The sequence below is a fragment of the Procambarus clarkii genome, chromosome 22 (assembly GCF_040958095.1).
Source record: "Procambarus clarkii isolate CNS0578487 chromosome 22, FALCON_Pclarkii_2.0, whole genome shotgun sequence".
Lineage (NCBI taxonomy): Eukaryota > Metazoa > Arthropoda > Malacostraca > Decapoda > Cambaridae > Procambarus > Procambarus clarkii.
Genome location: NC_091171.1, coordinates 32253911 through 32272910, shown reverse-complemented (window position 1 = coordinate 32272910; position 19000 = coordinate 32253911). Strand labels below are relative to the sequence as shown.

Sequence of the window (19000 nt, the reverse complement as noted above, 5' to 3'; positions counted from 1 at the left end):
CGATGGCGCTTGGCTGGTCGAGATGCTGCTGTCGCATCAAAACATCGCTTAGTAACATCACTGGCACTAGCGACAGGCGTGGTAACACTATTCTCTAATTCTACATCATTAAAACCAGAAAATGAGTCACCTTCAACAGACTCGTCAACCAAAACATCATAATCTGGCAAAGTAACATGTGAACTGCGTGGTCGGACACGAATTGGTGGTGTGAGGGCGGCGTGGCATAAATGAGGGCCTATGAGGCCTGACCCTTGTGGCACCCAGATGTTCACTTTCACTGCCAGTTATATCCACATCTTCTGGCTGTGTGTGTTGTCTTCATCAATGTCTGAGTCGTTAATATCAGGTTCATCACCCTCCTGGAATAATTCCTGATGAATTTCATCCTCAGTATAAGATTAGGGTTGTGCGGTGCACTGAGCGAGGTCGGCTGCTGGTATGTGGTGCGCTCCCCATGGTGTCTGTCATGAAACTGAGGCCTCCACACAATGGTGGCCTACGCTGGATTTTTTCTAAGATGGTGTTTGTTTACTATCGCCCCTAACTAGCATATGGGTGCCCCCCCTTTACCGTGCAGGACTTTTAAATTGTGCGTTGCACCCTCAATCATATACGTACAGTATATACAATGTGCACGGTTTAAGGGTTAATTACAGTATATATGGATGGTGAAATACTAATGAAACTGTTCATGACTTTTGTGAGACCAAACTTGGAATATGCAGCAGTTGTATGGTGCCCAAATCTCAAGAAGCACATAAAGAAACTGGAAAAGGTGCAAAGGCATGCTACAAAATGGCTTCCGGAACTGAAAACAAAGAGTTACAAGGAGAGAACTAGGCATTAAAGATGCCAAAACTAGAAGACAGAAGAAAAAATTATATGATCTCCACATACAAAATACTAACAGGAATTGACCAAATTGACAAAGAAAAATTCCTGAAACCAGCAACATCACAAACAAGAGGACACAGATTCAAACTGAGCAAACAGGTGCTGAATAACATTAGAAAGATTTCTTTTGCAAATAGAGTGGTATATGGTTGGAACAAGTTACGTGAGGCCAAAGCCGTCAGTAGTTTCAAAGAGTTATATGACAAGGAGTACTGGGAAGCCGGGACACCACAAGCGTAGCTCTCATCCTATAACTACACTTAGGTAATTGTAGGTAAAAGGTAAAAACTACACGCGCACACACACATACACACAAACACAAACTTATAATAATACATATAACAACTGGAATCTTAGAGAACACATGTTTCATTAAAAGCCTGCTTTCTCAACCCTTTAATGGAATATAAGGTCGGCATTACACAAAAATATAAAGCATTTAAAGAAAGAGCAGATATACAAAACAAATTTATAAAGGAAGACTAAATCCATTAACAAATAGATAAAAATGAAAACATAAGATGGAAAGTGATGCGTACAAAGAGCAGCAAGCGAGACTCAGTGGAGCTAATGTTGCAGGCACACGATGCAAGGCTGCGGGGTGAACCAAGAGTTGGCTTTACCTCGTTGTTTTGAATGATCCTCAGGAGCATTGGCTGCATACAAACACAAAATCCTTTTTATGATGAACAGCACACCCAATACGGATGACATTCAATCTATTCAGTTCCATCATATATTTAACAATGAATAAAACAATATGCAAAACATCATAAAACTTTAGGAAATATGGACGGAAGATTAGTTCAACTTGACCTTGGTATAATAGATCTGATAAAGAACGGAAGCAAAATAATAAAAGTTATCAAACATTCCCTAATTACCATCTGCATGAAAAAATACTTTGTAATATACTGTAGTAACAAAATATAGTATATAATAATAATAATAATAATAATAATAATAATAATAATAATGATATAATACACTATACAGTAGGGGTACCACCTCTGGTGCAAGTGTAGGGACCCATAGCCTCGGAGAAGAAAATAAAGAGTACTCAGAGAAGACCTTGTGGATCCTCACTGAGCACTTTGATATTTTCTTCTCCTACCACCCCTATTCTTTTGGTATGTGTGTATATATATCTAACTTTATTTGAAAATGTCATTACACAAAAAGGGCTACAACACTGGTTACATGCAAGGTACAGGCTACTTGTCACAAGTTGTAGAGCTCCTCCAGTTCCTCAGATGGCGGGCAGGAACCCCTAGCCGTGGGGAGCCCCTATGGCTCCCTGGAGCTACATACCCAATGAGAAGGAAAATAGGGACTTATTCAAGAGGCGGCCACCACAAACTACTCAACACAAAGTAGAGATAACTGGCTGCAACCTGCGGCCAAAAGCAACACAAGAACGCCCAGGAGCAGGCACGTTCCCCAAATAATGGGCGGCCAGGACCCTGTTCGATCTCCAAAATCCAAGTGCCCGAATATGAGCCCAGGACATTTTACCAAACACGGCAGCCAAAGCTGCAAATTTACGAACATCATGGGCGCGAGGAATAGATCGCAAGCTGGCTAGACTTAATAACCCCATGGACAACCTGGAAGACCCAAGCCCTGGAACAGGGATCGAGAGAAACCGGGTCAACCCAAAGCACATCCCCAGCCGAGGCACACAGGTAATGGCGAAGAGTCACAACTGGACACAACACATGATGCACCTCCGGCCGAACCAACCAAGCATCAATGACCCAAGGACCCCCTCTGGAAAGCAGCTGTCTCGTTCTTCGCCAGAAAAGATGGAGAAGGCTGCAAACGTACAAACCTACTCTCAGGACCAAAAGAGAGCATGAAGCTCCCCTAGCCGACCCCCAGAGGCTAATTGCCAACAAAAAGAGGGCCTTGAAAAAATAATCTTGGACCACCATAAACCGAGGAGAGGAAAGATAAGAGAGCACACTGTTCAAGGACCAGGACAGCTCAGGCAGTGCATGAGCAGGCCGGAGGTGAAACATAGAGCAAGAAAGCTTACGGAACAGAGCGGATGTGACGTCCACCCCGAACGCAAGCTGGAGCGGCTCCGCCAATGCCACACGATACGAGGCGACAGTATTAGGCATCAAATGACGGTCCTGAAATAGCCAAGAAAGAAAGGACAAGACAACCCGATCTGAAAGAGAAGACAACTTATGAAGAGCAAGAAAATAGCGAAAAGAATGCCAGGAAACTTCATATTGTCGCCGAGACAAAGCTCTCAGGTGGGACACCATCAACGAAGCCTCCTGATCACCATAGAAATGGTGATGTACCCGCATCAAAACGACCAGACGCAAAAAGCAGGGAAGAAGGTCGAACCAGCCCCGTACCGGACCAGTCCGACCTACTAAAAAAGGAGTCGCGGGAAACATCCCGGGTTCGGACACCTAGCAAACATCGCTGGAAACCAAGGCTGGGTCTTCCACCAAGGGGCCACAAGGACTAATCTTCCTGGGAAGGTCTCCAACCAAGCCAGAACCCGAAGCAACAGCTGGACCTGGGGAAAGATGTACAGGTAACCCCACCTATACCAGTCCTGCCGAAAGGCATCAAACGTGAACGGCTCACAGTCGGGAAAGGGCGTCACACAGACTGGGAAATGCCACGACCACGCTGATGCGAAGAGGTCCACGTCCGGAAGTACGTACGTCTGGCAGATCTAACGAAACGAGTTGCCGTCGACCATCCAATCTGTGGACAGGGCAATGAAGAGAGACAGGCCGTCTGCCAGGACGTTGGACACTCCCCAGATATGAACCGCACGGAGAGCCAAACCCCAAGAATCCAGCAGACGAACGACTCAGAGGGACCAACCCAAAAGAGGCAAGGACCGAAGAGAAACCCCCACGGTTCAGGCAATGAACCACCGGAGAACAGCCTGAATGGAGCCGGATGGTCGAACCCCAAACGACCCAAACCCTCCGAAGTGCAAACCAGACTGCCTTGAATTCCCGAACCGTGCTATGAGCCCGACGGAAGGACGGACCCCACTGTCCCTGGCGGCCTGGTGAACACAGGTCACAAAGTCCCAACTGAGAGGCGACACATCTGTCAACACATCGAACGAAGGCTCGGGAAGGCGCCAAGGCACCGAACCCCGAAAACCCCGAAGAGGAAGCCGGCGACACAGCAACCGTCACAAGGCCCCTGGAAAACGAACCCAACGATCGCGAGAGAGGCAGAAGGGGCGTCCCCGAAGGAATCAAAACAGACGCCGAAGCCAAACCTGATCTGGCAGGTAGACCAGCACGGCGAAGTTCAGACTCCTGCACAACCGTTCGAGCAAACGCCGAGTAACCCAGGACCCCCTCAGAAACAGTTGACGGCGGAATCGCAGCCGCAGCAACGCCTCTGGAGGGAGAGACAAGGAAGCGATCCAAGAATGCCAAACAAGACCCAGCCAGGTCCGAACCTAAGACAGAACCAGATGGGATTTCTTCCAGTTCACCAGGAACCCGAACCTAGCGAGCTGGGAAAGAACTATATCCCTGGCGAGCAGACAAGCTGACCAACTGGGAGCCCACACCAGCCAGTTGTCGAGGTAGGCCAAAACCCGAATCCCTAGCAGATGCAGACAGGTCACCACAACCCAGGTAAGACAGGTGAAAATGCAAGGTGACAGATTCAAGCCAAAAGGGAGGCAACGAAAGTGGTAAGCTTGATGCCCCACCACAAAACCTAACCAGTCCCCGAATCCCGGATGAATAAGAATGTGCCAATAAGTATCCTTGAGGTCCAAGGACACCATCCAGGCACCCGGCTCCAACAGAAGCCGGACCTGAGACAGAGTAGTCATCCGAAAGGAGGGGCAAGGAATCTAGGGGTTCAGACGGGACAAGTCCAGAATAAACCTCAGATCTGCACAGTCCCATTTCAGCACTGGAAACAGGCAGGAAACCAACCAGAGGGATGGGGTGGTTTCGACCATACCGAAACGTACCCACTATAGATTGCACCAGTCATGTTTATTGTCTACATAAATGATCTCCACCAGTCTCCGTGGTGTAGTGGTAAGACACTCGCCTGGCGTTCCGCGAGCGCTATGTCATGGGTTCGTATCCTGGCCGGGGAGGATTTACTGAGCGCAATTCCTTAACTGTAGCCTCTGTTTAACGCAACAGTAAAATGTGTACTTGGATGAAAAAACGATTCTTCGCGGCAGGGGATCGTATTCCAGGGACCTGCCCGAAATATTACACGTACTAGTGGCTGCACAAGAATGTAACAACTCTTGTATATATCTCAAAAAAAAAAATTACCAGTTGGTATACAGAATTATATGAACATGTTTGCTGATGATGCTAAGATAATAGGAAGGATAAGAAACTTAGATGATTGTCATGCCCTTCATGATGACCTGGACAAAATAAGTACAGTATATGGAGCACCACTTGGCAAATGGAATTTAATGTTAATAAATGCCATGTTATGGAATGTGGAATAGGAGAACATAGACCCCACTCAACCTATATATTATGTGAGAAATCTTTAAAGAATTCTGATAAAGAAAGAGATCTAGGGGTGGTTCTGGATAGAAAACTATCACCTGAGGACCACATAAAGAATATTGTGCGAGGAGCCTATGCCACGCTTTCTAACTTTAGAATTGCTTTTAAATACATGGATGGCGATATACTAAAGAAATTGTTCACTACTTTTGTTAGGCCAAAGCTAGAATATGCAGCGGTTGTGTGGTGCCCATATCTGAAGAAGCACATCAACAAACTGGAAAAGTTGCAAAGACATGCTACTAAGTGGCTCCCAGAACTGAAGGGCAAGAGCTACGAGGAGAGGTTAGAGGCATTAACCCTTTAACTGCGCAACGCGCCTACAGGCCAAGGCTTCGGGTGCGCAACTCGCCTCCGGGTGTTTTTATTTTTCACGTTCCATTCAAAACTCCCGCGGATACATGGGATTCACATCAGCTTCCTCAGGGCTCTTGTAAACAGACGCCACCTTAACACTTTCGCGCTCTCCGCAAAGGTCACTCAGCCAACCGAATGTGCGCGCTGCGTTTTTATCGCTTAAGCGTAAAAACAAAAATGTGTATACTCTTTTTACTCTTCTGACCTTAGTTCTCATGCTACGTATTTCATTTTGGTACCAACGTGTTCGCAATAAAATTCTCTAGAAGAACATTAGTAAAATAAGTCACGAAACATATAGGGATACCAGCACCAAATAAATAACTACGTAGATGACTCGCCGTGAGCGCCCATCAGCAACAAAATGTTTTTACTCTTGGGATTGTAATCACCTCCACACTTGCTCTACAGCGTTAATTTTGGTATCAATGGACTCGCAATGAAATTCCCAACACGGTGATATGAATATAAGCGTAGAATAATGATGCAGCCCGCCCGCAAGAGTGTGGGAAGTGGTGAAATTGTTACCTGGTATCGGTGACGGGACGACGCACGGCGCTTTGAAAGTTTATACTTATTTCACTCTCATGACATTAATTTTCTATGTACGTCATTCATTTTTATGTCAATGTGTTTGCAATAGAATGTTCTATGTGCCCATAGGTAAAAAATATCAACAAAGCGTAAGTTAGAATAGCGACAAATATAAAACAACGCTGGAACATATCAGTGAGCGTCAAACACACACGAAATATTTTTACTTTTGTTATGTTTGTCAAGATTATACTTGTTGCACACAGTTATTTTTGGTTGTATATTGATCGGAATAAAATTCCCTAAACAGACATATGCATATAATACATGATATGGGGGAAGAATTACCAGAATAAACGGCTAAAGTCACCCACCTGCAACCCGTTTGGGACAAAATACCATCTGATCGAAGTTATCCACACCTTTCATGAACTTATTGTACCATGCAGCCTAGTGGTGAGAAAGAGAGCCTCATAGCGCGTAGTTTGAAACAAACCCAAAGTAAATCGGATAAAAATTGAATTTTATACAAATATTTTAAAAGTTGACATAACTTTATGTCCACTATGCGTTTACGTTAGACGAAACCGAACGCGCCGGCGCGTCCAGATAGCGCGAAAGTGTTAAAAAAAAATCATGGTCCACATTGCCGGGTGCCAGAGCCTCAGTAGTGAGTGAGCAGCCAAGGCTGGCGCTCGCAGCATGAGCGCACAGCTCTGCTGTTCAGCGTGTGACCACAGCATCGCCTAATAATGTCAATATACATATATATAACCTGTATTATTTAGCCATGATAGTATTATAGAAGAGCCTGAGTGGGATAATGACTGGGTACAATGTTCAAATATCAGTGATTCAATGCTGTTCATGATGTTCACAGCGCTAGCCACAGCACCACAGCATTATTTCGTCCATCTAGGAATCTTCAAACGACATCTTAGGCTCCTTTTCAAAATAAACTTGTGGTCAATTATTCATTTATAGAAATTAGTGACCAGGATTGTGGTTATAATTAGCGTTGTGTGTAATATTGTGGAGGGAGGAATTTTGGTGAGGGTGGGAGGAAGGGAGAGAATTGAGGTAGCCTCACTGTGTGGCAGCCACTCTTGTTTTGCTCACCATACTAGCTTTGTGGTTCACTAAGGGGAACACACATGTACATGGGCCTATACAGAGTGTGTGTGTGTGTATATAGTGTAATAACAGCAACAGGAGTATGTTGAGAGGAGCTAAGAACATAAGAACAACGGTAACTGCAGAAGGCCTATTGGCCCATACGATGCATATCCTATTTATAACCACCCAATCACACTCATATACATGTCCAACCCACGCTTGAAACAAGCAAGGGACCCCACCTCCATCATGTTACATGGCAATTGGTTCCACAAATCAACAACCCTGTCACTGAACCAGTATTTACCCAAGTCTTTCCTAAATCTAAACTTATCCAATTTATACCCATTGTTTCGTGTTCTGTCTGGTCCATACGAGGCAGATCCTATTGGTCCATACGAGGCAGCTGCTATTGGCCCATACGAGGCAGCTGCTATTGGCCCGTATGAGGCAGCTGCTATTGGCCCGTGCGAGGCAGCTGCTATTGGCCCGTACGAGGCAGCTGATTAGTTAATGATTTGATTAGTTAATGATTTGGTGAGTTTGGTTGGAGCTCTGAGAGCAGAGATGGATTCCCTGCGGGAGGAGGTACGACGGCTGAGACTTCGAGAGGAAACGAAGGAGGAGACCAGTGTTGACGAGACCTCATCGTGGAGAGTAGTGAAAGACAGGGGTCTTAAGAAGACCTTGACAAGACCGCCTACAGACGCCCTAAGGACGGCAAATTCATTTGCCGTGTTGGAGGACGAGTGCTGTAGTGCACCTGCAGCGAGGAAATCAGCGAGGAACGGCGGAGCGCAGGCCCCTCAGGCTGCTCAGAAAGTTAGGGCGGTACCGAAGCGAATTTTGGTTGTGGGAGATTCCCAGGTGAGGTATTTAGACAGAACGTTTTGTGCCAGAGATAGGGGGATCAGATTAAGGGTTTGCTATCCGAGAGCTGGAATTGGTGATATTGTTGAAAACATGAATGATATTATGACGGGAAATGGGAACAAACCCATTATTTGTATTAGTGCAAGGGGTAATAATGTTAGGCGAGTTAGGAGTGAGGAACTAATACAGAGATTTAGGACAGCCATTGAATTAGTTAGGAGCAAGGGAGGAATCCCGATCATATGTGGCATTCTTCCAAGAAAGGGAGTGGGAAATGAATGGATGTCGAGGGCACTTGGGTGTCAATTGCCGGCTGGAAAGATATTGCAAATCAAATGCAATATCTTTCATAGACAACTGGGAACGTTTCTATGGAAGAAATGAAATGTATGCTCGTGATGGGGTGCATCTATCGAGGGCTGGGGTTGTTGCTGTTGCGAACTCGTTGGAACCAGTGGTTAGAGGTGTTTGTTTGGGTTTAAACTGTTAGTAGATAGTGGTATGGGAATTGATTTGGAGGAAGGAGGTAATAAAAGTATGTGTTCGTGGGAGAAAAGAATTGGCAAAATGATCAGGGAAAGAAAAGGGCCTCAAAATAACAATTCACTTAGGATATATTACACTAACAGTAGAAGTCTAAGAAATAAAATTAATGAATTAAATGCTCTTGTCTGCACAGAAAAAATAGATATTATTGCACTTACCGAAACGTGGATGAACGTAGAAAATAGAGAACTATTAGCTGAATATCAGATAAATGGATTTAAACTATTTCACACAGAGAGATATATTAGTAGAGGAGGGGGAGTAGCCATATATGTTAGGGACAATTTGAAATGTAGTCTCAAAGAGGGAATCAAAACTGAGCCACACACAGAAACTATTTGGATAGAATTAAACGAAAAAGCAAATAATATTATAATAGGAGTTATATATAGGCCACCAAATTTAAGACAGAATGGAAGCAAAGCATCTATGGAATGAAATATCTAGAGCATCTAGATCTAACAGTATTTATGTCATGGGTGACTTTAATTTTAGTGGAATAAACTGGGTGAACAAAACAGGGAATAGTGAAGCAGAAGATTTTCTAGAATTAATTGACGATTGCTTTCTTACGCAACACATTAAGGAACCAACGCGGGAAAATAATATTTTAGATTTAGTGTTAACTAACAGGGAAACACAAATTAATGACATCGAAATAGGGAGTGAGCTAGGGAACAGTGATCACAAAGTAATCAGATTTAGCATAGAATGGAATAGACCTGTAGGAGAAAATTCTGTTAAAGTGCCAGATTTTCGAAAAGCTGATTTTAATAGCCTAAGAAATTTTTTGGGTCAAATAGATTGGAAACTCTTGGGTATGGGGTGTGGGCCGGTCTTAGAGCGAGACATGAACCCAGCGATAGGTGACGTAATAGGGGATTTCGATGTTGATTTAATATATAACTTATTTAAGAATATTCTAAACAAAGCACAGGAATGTAGTATACCATACAAATTGAATAGGTCGAATACTAATGACCCAAAGTGGATAACAAATAATTTAAAGAACCTTATAGGTAAAAAGAGAGCTTGGTACAAAAGGATTAAGAATGGGGAAGTCAGGTTAGAACAGGAATTCATACAGCTGGTTAGAAATGTTAAAAAAGAGATTAGGAAAGCAAAAAGAAACTATGAAGTTCGCATAGCAGAGCAAGCAAAGTCAAATCCTAAAGGGTTTTTTCAGTTATATCAAACTAAGACTAGGGAAAGGATAGGTCCATTAAAATCTGAGACAGGTCAAATAACGGATAATGACAAGGAGATGAGTAGTATTTTTAACAAATATTTTATTTCTGTATTTACTAAAGAAGAACTTAACAATATGCCTTCAGCCGAACAAGTCTATGTGGGTGGGGATGAGGACAGGTTGACTAGTTTAGCAGTTACCAGGGAGGATGTAATTAAACAATTAGAAAAACTAAAACCAAACAAATTCCCAGGGCCGGATGAAGTGTTTGCCAGGGTGCTTAAAGAATGCAAAGAGGAGCTTTCCGAGCCACTGTCTACCATATTTAATAAATCAATAGAGTCAGGCAGAGTGCCAGAGTCATGGAAGGTAGCTAATGTGGTACCAATTTTTAAGAAAGGAGATAGATCACTTGCGTCAAACTATCGGCCAATTAGCCTAACGTCTATTGTGAGAAAGTTACTTGAATCAATAATTGCAAATACAATTCGTCTCCATCTTGAAAAACATAAATTAATAAATGAGTCGCAACATGGTTTTACAAATGGCCGTTCATGTTTAACAAATTTGCTAACTTTTTATTCGAGCATAGTTGAGGCAGTTGATAGTGGTAAGGATTGTGATGTTGTGTACCTTGACTTTAGCAAAGCTTTTCATACAGTGCCACATGAAAGACTAATTAAAAAAATAGAAGCTCATGGTATTGGGGGTGCTATATTAACTTGGATTAGGGCATGGCTATTCCAAAGGAAACAGAGAGTTAGTATAAATGGGGTTAAGTCAGAGTGGGATAATGTTGTTAGTGGAGTAAAAAAAAAAAAAAAAAAAAAAAAAAAAAAAAAAATGAGTACCTCAGGGCTCCGTCCTGGGACCTCTGTTGTTTATAATATATATAAATGATTTAGATTCAGGTTTGAGTAGCAACATTTGCAAATTTGCCGATGATACGAAAGTCGGTAGGGAAATTAATTCGGAGGAGGACTCACTATCACTTCAAGTTGATCTAGATAGGGTTTTGAAATGGTCAAAGGATTGGCAAATGCAGTTTAATGCTGATAAATGTAAAGTTCTGAGGCTAGGTAATGATGATAGAGTAACAAGATACGAGCTAGATGGTGTTGAGATTGCGAAGTCGGATTGCGAAAGGGATCTGGGAGTTATGATTAGTAAGAATTTAAAACAAAAGGATCAATGCATGAATGTTCGTAATAAGGCGAATAGGACACTGGGATTTATTAATCGAAGCGTTAGTAACAAGACACCTGGTGTGGTTCTTAAGCTATATCTTGCTCTGGTTAGGCCCCATTTAGATTATGCAGTTCAGTTTTGGTCGCCGTATTATAGAATGGATATAAATTCACTTGAACGTGTCCAACGTAGGATGACTAAGTTAATTCCCCAAATTAGAAATCTTTCATATGAAGAAAGATTAACAAAGCTTAAGTTGCATTCACTGGAAAGGCGAAGAGTTAGGGGTGACATGATAGACGTTTACAAGTGGATGAATGGACATAACAGGGGGGATATTAATAGGGTATTAAAAATATCAACACAAGACAGAACACGAAACAATGGGTATAAATTGGATAAGTTTAGATTTAGGAAAGACTTGGGTAAATACTGGTTCAGTAACAGGGTTGTTGATTTGTGGAACCAATTGCCGCGTAACGTGGTGGAGGTGGTGTCCCTCGATTGTTTCAAGCGCGGGTTGGACAAGTATATGAGTGGGATTGGGTGGTTATAGAATAGGAGCTGCCTCGTATGGGCCAATAGGCCTTCTGCAGTTACCTTACGGACCCCATAGCACCTTACGGACCCCATAGCAGCCAAAGTAGGTACAATTTCAAAATTTTGTTACTATACCCATATACAGGGAGGGGTTTTTGACACTTTCAGAACTAAAAAGAATTTTTTCCCGAGAATTTATTTCTTGCGCACTGGGGGGGGGGGTGTCATATTTATAGGCCGCGCAGTTAAAGGGTTAAATACGCCAAAACTAGAAGACAAAAGAAAAAGAGGTGATATGATCACTACATACAAAATAGTAACAGGAATTGATAAAATCAATAGGGAAGATTTCCTGAGACCTGGAACTTTAAGAACAAGAGGTCATAGATTTAAACTAGCTAAACACAGATGCTGAAGAAATATAAGAAAATTCACTTTCGCAAACAGAGTGGTAGACGGTTGGAACAAGTTAGGTGAGAAGGTGGTGGAGGCCAAGACCGTCAGTAGTTTCAAAGCGTTATATGACAAAGAGTGCTGGGAAGACGGGACATCACGAGCGTAGCTCTCATCCTGTAACTACACTTAGGTAATTACTAAAAGATTAATTGACAAAGCACAGGAGTTGAAGCCTGCCCTGCTAGCCGAACTCCCTAAAGGAGGACGAGCCGCCCAACGCCACCGCAGGCCAGATGACATGACTGAAAAGGCCCACAAATCGAGGGACCAAGCATGGGCAGGAGTGAGCCTCCCCCCTATCGCCCCGTAAATGGGGCGAATCGCGAAAGAGCCGACGCACCTTACGAGAAACCAAACATCGAACAGGGCGATCACAGCGACGACCAGATGACGCCGACACCAAAGGCAACGCCGGCTCAGAAACTGGCACCAATGGCCCACCTCAACCAGCGGAACTCTGAACCCTGGCACGACCCCTCCGAGACGGCCGAGAACGACCGCCCCGGAGAACCAACAAGTCCGACATAGGACGACAACTAGACGAAGCGGATTCCAAAGAGAGGATGAGCACAGCCTGACTGCACACGAGGCAAGAAGCAAAAAACAGAGACACCACCTCCTTCAGGATGGGCACAATGCGCTTCAACAGTGCAGAAGAAGCCCTAGCTGCCGAAGTCAGTGCCCCAGACGAAAGCCCGGCACTCAACGCCTCCACGTCCTCAAGTCAGGCAGAAGACAGCTCAAGAAGGGAAAAGAAACGTAAGACTAAAGCCAAATGCCCACGGGCACGCAAATCCTCCGCAACCAATGATGCCGAAAGAAGAGGAACCTGTACGTGAAGCTAGAAATGCCCAACATCCCGAGAAAGCACGGGGTGAACAAGCACGCATTAAGGTGCTCAAACTCGCCTCCCAGGTAAACCTGCAGAACTGTAGAAGTTTCACGCCAATCAAGCATGCGGGTCCGACAGAACCCATGCCACACCCTTAACGAAAAGAATGGGCAGTCTGCCAGTCAGGAAGACTCCGGAACCTCCAAATGCACCCAAAAGCGGGAAGAAGAACCGAACTCAAAAGAGGACGGATCCATCACAGAGACATAAACCAGGTCTCGCAAGAGGTATGCAGCAAGAGTCTCCCGAGTCTCCTTCGCGGAGATACGAGAAGTAGAAAACCTCTGGAAAGACGACACCGAGGTACCCAAAGGGGCCAGGAACCAAACCCGGAGAGGAGCCGAACCCAAATCATACTCATACAGGGAAGGGGGTAGGAAAACCCCTCCCACTGCAACAATAAGCCCCGCGAGGAAGGCAAAAGCACCTAAACGGGGTCAAAGTGGGCCCTAGGCCCCCAGGTCGACTCCTCCCCAGCCCCAAGATCTCCCAAGTCAGAACCCGGGGTAGAGCCGTCCTCCAAACCCTCTACCCTTGAAGAAAAGGCAGAGTCCAAGGGAAAGGCAGACAAGAAGGTGGCCTGCTGGTGGGACCCAGAAACCTCGGCAGGAGAAACCGGCTCAAATATCTCCATCTCCGACCCGAATGGGGCAGCCCCCGAAGCCGCCCGAGTCTTATTACCAATGAAACTCTGTGCCGAATCCGAAACCCTCAAGACGTTTGGGAGCCAGACACAGGAGGGGAAGGTGCAGGATGAACAACAGGGGAAGGACCAGGAAGGAAGGAGTCAAAGTCAAAGCGACTAACGCCCCCATGTCTGGGTCCCTAAAACCAAAGTGGGGCAGCCTCGGGGCATCCGGGTGGGAAACCAACCTAGTGCGAGGTTGCAGTAACCTAAACCTAACATGCAATGCGGATGCTTCCTATACCTTAAGAGCAACATCTGAGTAAAACTGGAGCACCAGCAGAAAACACGACTTGCAAGACTTCGGGTCAAATGTGTCGTTGACCCAACGGGCAGCATGACGGAGGCAAAACAGGTGACTGTCACTCTGAAATAATGGCACACAGCAACCTTCAAACCCGCACAAGGCAGGCTGGAACTCGGAAGATGCATCCATGGGTCCACCGAGCCCCGACAGGGTTTCCCAGGGCCCTAACAACTAAGGGAAGCCCGGGCAAGGTGTTGCTAACCAGTTAAACACCCAAACTAACAAGGGGTAGATGACAACACTGAAACCCCTGTGATGTGTACAAGCACAGGTGGCCTAGCAGAGGGCCACCAAAACAGTATCAGGGGAACTATAGTCCCACCAGGCACACAAAAACAAAGCAAAACAAAACCCCCGCAAAAGTACACCGTCCCCAGAGGCAACAGGAACCGGTCGCCGCGTAGATGGCTGGTCGCGCAACAGCTTGATGTCCTAACACAACACCACTCCCTACCCAAGGCCAAACAAGGGCCCAAGACGCAGCTTCCCCCAAGGGTGAAGTAAATGCCCTCACGTGGCAACAGGCCACCGACCTCCAAGGCCTTGCGGGAGGGATGGGAGGTAGTGATTGATGGAGGGAGGCAGTGATTGATGGAGGGAGGCATTGAGGGGGAAAGGCAGAGAGAGTGTTGGGGGTGGTGGTGGTATTGAGGGAGGGAGGAAGGGAGGGAGGGAGGGAGAGGAGTGGTGTTGAGGGAGGGAGGGAGAGGAGTGGTGTTGAGGGAGGCAGGGAGAGGGGTGGTGTTGAGGGAGGTAGGGAGAGGGATGGTGGTGTGTTGAGGGAGGCAGGGAGAGGGGTGGTGTTGAGGGAGGCAGGGAGAGGGGTGGTGTTGAGGGAGGTAGGGAGATGGGTGGTGTTGATGGAGGCAGGGAGAGGGGAGGTGTTGATGGAGGCAGGGAGAGGGGAGGTGTTGAGGGAGGTAGGGAGAGGGGTGGTGTTGAGGGAGGCAGGGAGAGGGGTGGTGTTGAGGGAGGTAGGGAGAGGGGTGGTGTTGAGGGAGGCAGGGAGAGGGGTGGTGTTGAGGGAGGTAGGGAGAGGGGTGGTGTTGAGGGAGGTAGGGAGAGGGGTGGTGTTGAGGGAGGCAGGGAGAGGGGTGGTGTTGAGAGAGGCAGGGAGAGGGGTGGTGTTGAGGGAGGTAGGGAGAGGGGTGGTGTTGAGGGAGGTAGGGAGAGGGGTGGTGTTGAGGGAGGTAGGGAGAGGGGTGGTGTTGAGGGAGGCAGGGAGAGGGGTGGTGTTGAGGGAGGCAGGGAGAGGGGTGGTGTTGAGGGAGGTAGGGAGAGGGGTGGTGTTGAGGGAGGCAGGGAGAGGGGTGGTGTTGAGGGAGGTAGGGAGAGGGGTGGTGTTGAAGGAGGCAGGGAGAGGGGTGGTGTTGAGGGAGGCAGGGAGAGGGGTGGTGTTGAGGGAGGCAGGGAGACGGGTGGTGTTGAGAGGCAGGGAGAGGGGTGGTGTTGAGGGAGGTAGGGAGAGGGGTGGTGTTGAGGGAGGTAGGGGGGAGGGGTCGTGTTGAGGGAGGTAGGGAGAGGGGTGGTGTTGAGGGAGGCAGGGAGAGGGGTAGTGTTGAGGGAGGTAGGGAGAGGGGTGGTGTTGAGGGAGGCAGGGAGATGGGTGGTGTTGAGGGAGGCAGGGAGAGGGGTGGTGTTGAGGGAGGCAGGGAGAGGGGTAGTGTTGAGGGAGGCAGGGAGAGGGGTGGTGTTGAGGGAGGTAGGGAGAGGGGTGGTGTTGAGGGAGGTAGGGAGAGGGGTGGTGTTGAGGGAGGTAGGGAGAGGGGTGGTGTTGAGGGAGGCAGGGAGAGGGGTGGTGGTAAGGAAGGCGGAGGGCAGAATTGCTGACAAAGGCGATGGTGCCAAACCTCTCACCCCATACTGTATTAAATTTTGTAATCTTAGTTGTAAAATATTTATGCCAAAATATGTTAGTTTTCGTATATAACTATACATTATTAATCAATAACATGTTTTATAGTTTCCTATTTGTTAATTAAACAAATATAGTTTTATTTATGAATTATGCACAGCTGGCATCTGCGAACAGGAGCTGACAGATGTCGGGTAGCCAGGCCTCGACCCCGTTATAGTAGCTCCCTCGACCCCGTTAGTAGCTCCTTCCTCCATCGCCTGCTGTTCTCATGTTATGAGGAAGGCAGTGAGGGAGGGGATGAAAGATAATGAGGGAGGGGATGGAAGATAATGAGGGAGGGGATGGAAGATAATGAGGGAGGGGATGGAAGATAATGAGGGAGGGGATGGAAGATAATGAGGGAGGGGATGGAAGATAATGAGGGAGAGGATGGAAGACATTGAGGGAGGGAAGGGAAGGAGGTGTTTGGTTTATATGGTTTACTTATTGTGTGGTCCACTTGTTATACAGTATAAAGTATATCCTACCTGAATGTTACTTTAAAAATTACCGACATCTTACCTTCGGGAATACCGGAGCTCCGGAAATAACGACCAGGGTACAGCCCCATATAGGCCGTTAAATTGAGTGGATACTGTATTAGACCCCTGGCATCAATCAAACAAATGGAGTTCTAGGCCTACCGGGGACCTCGAGCCAGAACCTGACCCCCACAGAGAGGCACGAGGAGCAATGGCCTATAGAAACCCCCATGTGGTTGGAAGCATTCTATGTCTGCCATCGACCAGGTCAGGCACCCAGAAAGGTAGGCGCCCCAAAACAAACCCTATCTGGTTAAAATATTGCTATTGAAAGCCGAACTGTTGGACAGAACTCTCCAAACAAAAAACAAGCAATCGAGTACAATGTCACTCACCATGCCGCTGTCTGTGCAGCTCCCTCTTCCCTGGGAGGGAAAAGGGGAAGCCCCAGACCCCTTGTGCCAGCTATCTAACTCATTAGTTTTGAAGCTGGATGTCAAAAACTCACGAGACTGCCGACCAGAGGGAGGAGGGATGCTGGGAGCCTCCGGATCTCACCCAGAAAATGGTGTTTCATTACATTCAATGCTGGTTTTCTGGAAGAAGTCCCCTCCGGCTCCCTGGAGCTACGTAACCAAAGATAAAAACAAGAGAGACTTACCCGGGAGACAGTCGCCACTCGCTCCTCAACTCCAAGTTGAGACAACTGGCTGCAACCACCGACTCAACGAGATACATTCCGAGGAGGGCCAGGAACATTGATAAGGTAGCGACCGGCCTGGACCCTGTTTGACCTTCAAAATCTCTATGCCTGAATCTCAGCCCAAGACATGTTACCGAAGACAGCAGCCAAAGCAGCAAATTTACAAACGTTGTGGACACGAGGATAGACTGCAGACTGGCTAGACTGAATAACCCTGCGGACGACCTGGGAGACCGGAGCCCGTGAACGGAGAAGAAGGGAAACTGGGTCAACCCAAAATGCGTCCTCAGCCAATGAGGCCGTGGCACACAGGTAACAGCCAAGAGCCGCAACTGGACACAACGCATGATGCACCCATGGCTGAACCAACCAAGCATCAACAACCCAACAACCCCTCTGGAAAGCAACTGTCTCATTCTTCACCAGAAAAGAAGAAGACGGCTGCAAATGAACAAACCTACCACCAGGACCAAAATAGCAAAAACCCCTGGGCCAGAGGAGAGCATGGAGCTCCCCAACCCGACCCCCAGAGGCCAATGCCAACAGGAAAAAGAGCCCTCAGAAAACAATCTGCAATCGTGTTACTCCTGGCTCACACACCACCACACAGGAGAACAACACTGCTATGGACAGCACTGCTCAAAACGATAGAACCCAAGTCGATTGACCACCACCAAACACAACAGCCTTTGAACTGGGGATGAGTAGCAGGCACGGGAGATCTGGGACTACCCCCTTCCCACTCCAGGGGAGGGGAAAGTTGTGCAGACAGTGGCGAGGCAGCTGTGGTGATGTCATACTTGTTTGCTCGTTTTTAATTGGAAAGTTCTGCTTGTTAGTTCAGCTATTAGTTTGCAATTTTTAACCAGCTGTAGTTTGTTTTGGAATTCCTACCATTCTGGGTGCCTGACCTAGTAGATGGCAGACATAGACTGCTTCCAATTACAGGGCATCTATAGGTCATTGCTCCTCATGCCTCTCTGAGGGGGCCAGGTTCTGGCGTTGGTCCCCAGTAGGCCTAAAACTCAATCGACTGACTGTTGCCACGGTCTAATATATACACATCAGCCCGACATAACTCCGGGAAGCCGAAGGGGCTATCCACAGAAATTTAGTTATATATAATGAATACAATATATACAGTGCAATAACAGAAAAATAGTATGTTTTATTGTTCAAAGAATGTAATATTGTGCACATATAGGTAACACAAATATATCTGTATGCGCCTATGTTCTACATGTTCTGTGATAAAAATAACATTATTGTCAGCCACTGCATCATTGCACTTGAAAAATACAATGGTTAAAACATTAGAAATACAAAGAAAGTATTTTATGTTCAATGCACGTAGTTAAAATTTTGTGCAAAACATTTAGAGCTAGGCTGAACTTTGATAATTGGTTACATGATTATTATACCCCTTAGTGGTTCATAATGGTGCATGAAATGTAGATAGTTATATATAATGTGTGTATATACAGTGTAATAACAGCAAAAACAATATGTTTTATTCTTCTAAGAATATAATATTGTGCTCATATTTGTGACACAAATATATTTGAGCATTTCAATGTTCCACACATTTTATTACATAAATTTCTCAAATGATACACTATTTGAGAAATTATTTCATGAACGCTTGTGAATCATGACATCATCGCATGTTTTCCATCCTTCACCACGGCCAAATTTACCCGATTTTTGTTTTTCCCATGAACATGGGAATGCATTTTAACAGTATTAGAAATAGTGTTCACCCACACCAGGGAAATGTCAGCTATATAC

General features: G+C 46.1%; 1 protein-coding gene across 3 annotated transcripts in view; it reads right to left on the bottom strand.

Annotated features, from left to right (window-relative positions):
• The window catches only part of LOC123758696 (ribosomal protein S6 kinase delta-1), a 184124-nt gene that overhangs the window by 91776 nt on the left and 73348 nt on the right, over positions 1-19000 (bottom strand). The gene's annotated exons all lie outside the window — the stretch shown is intronic.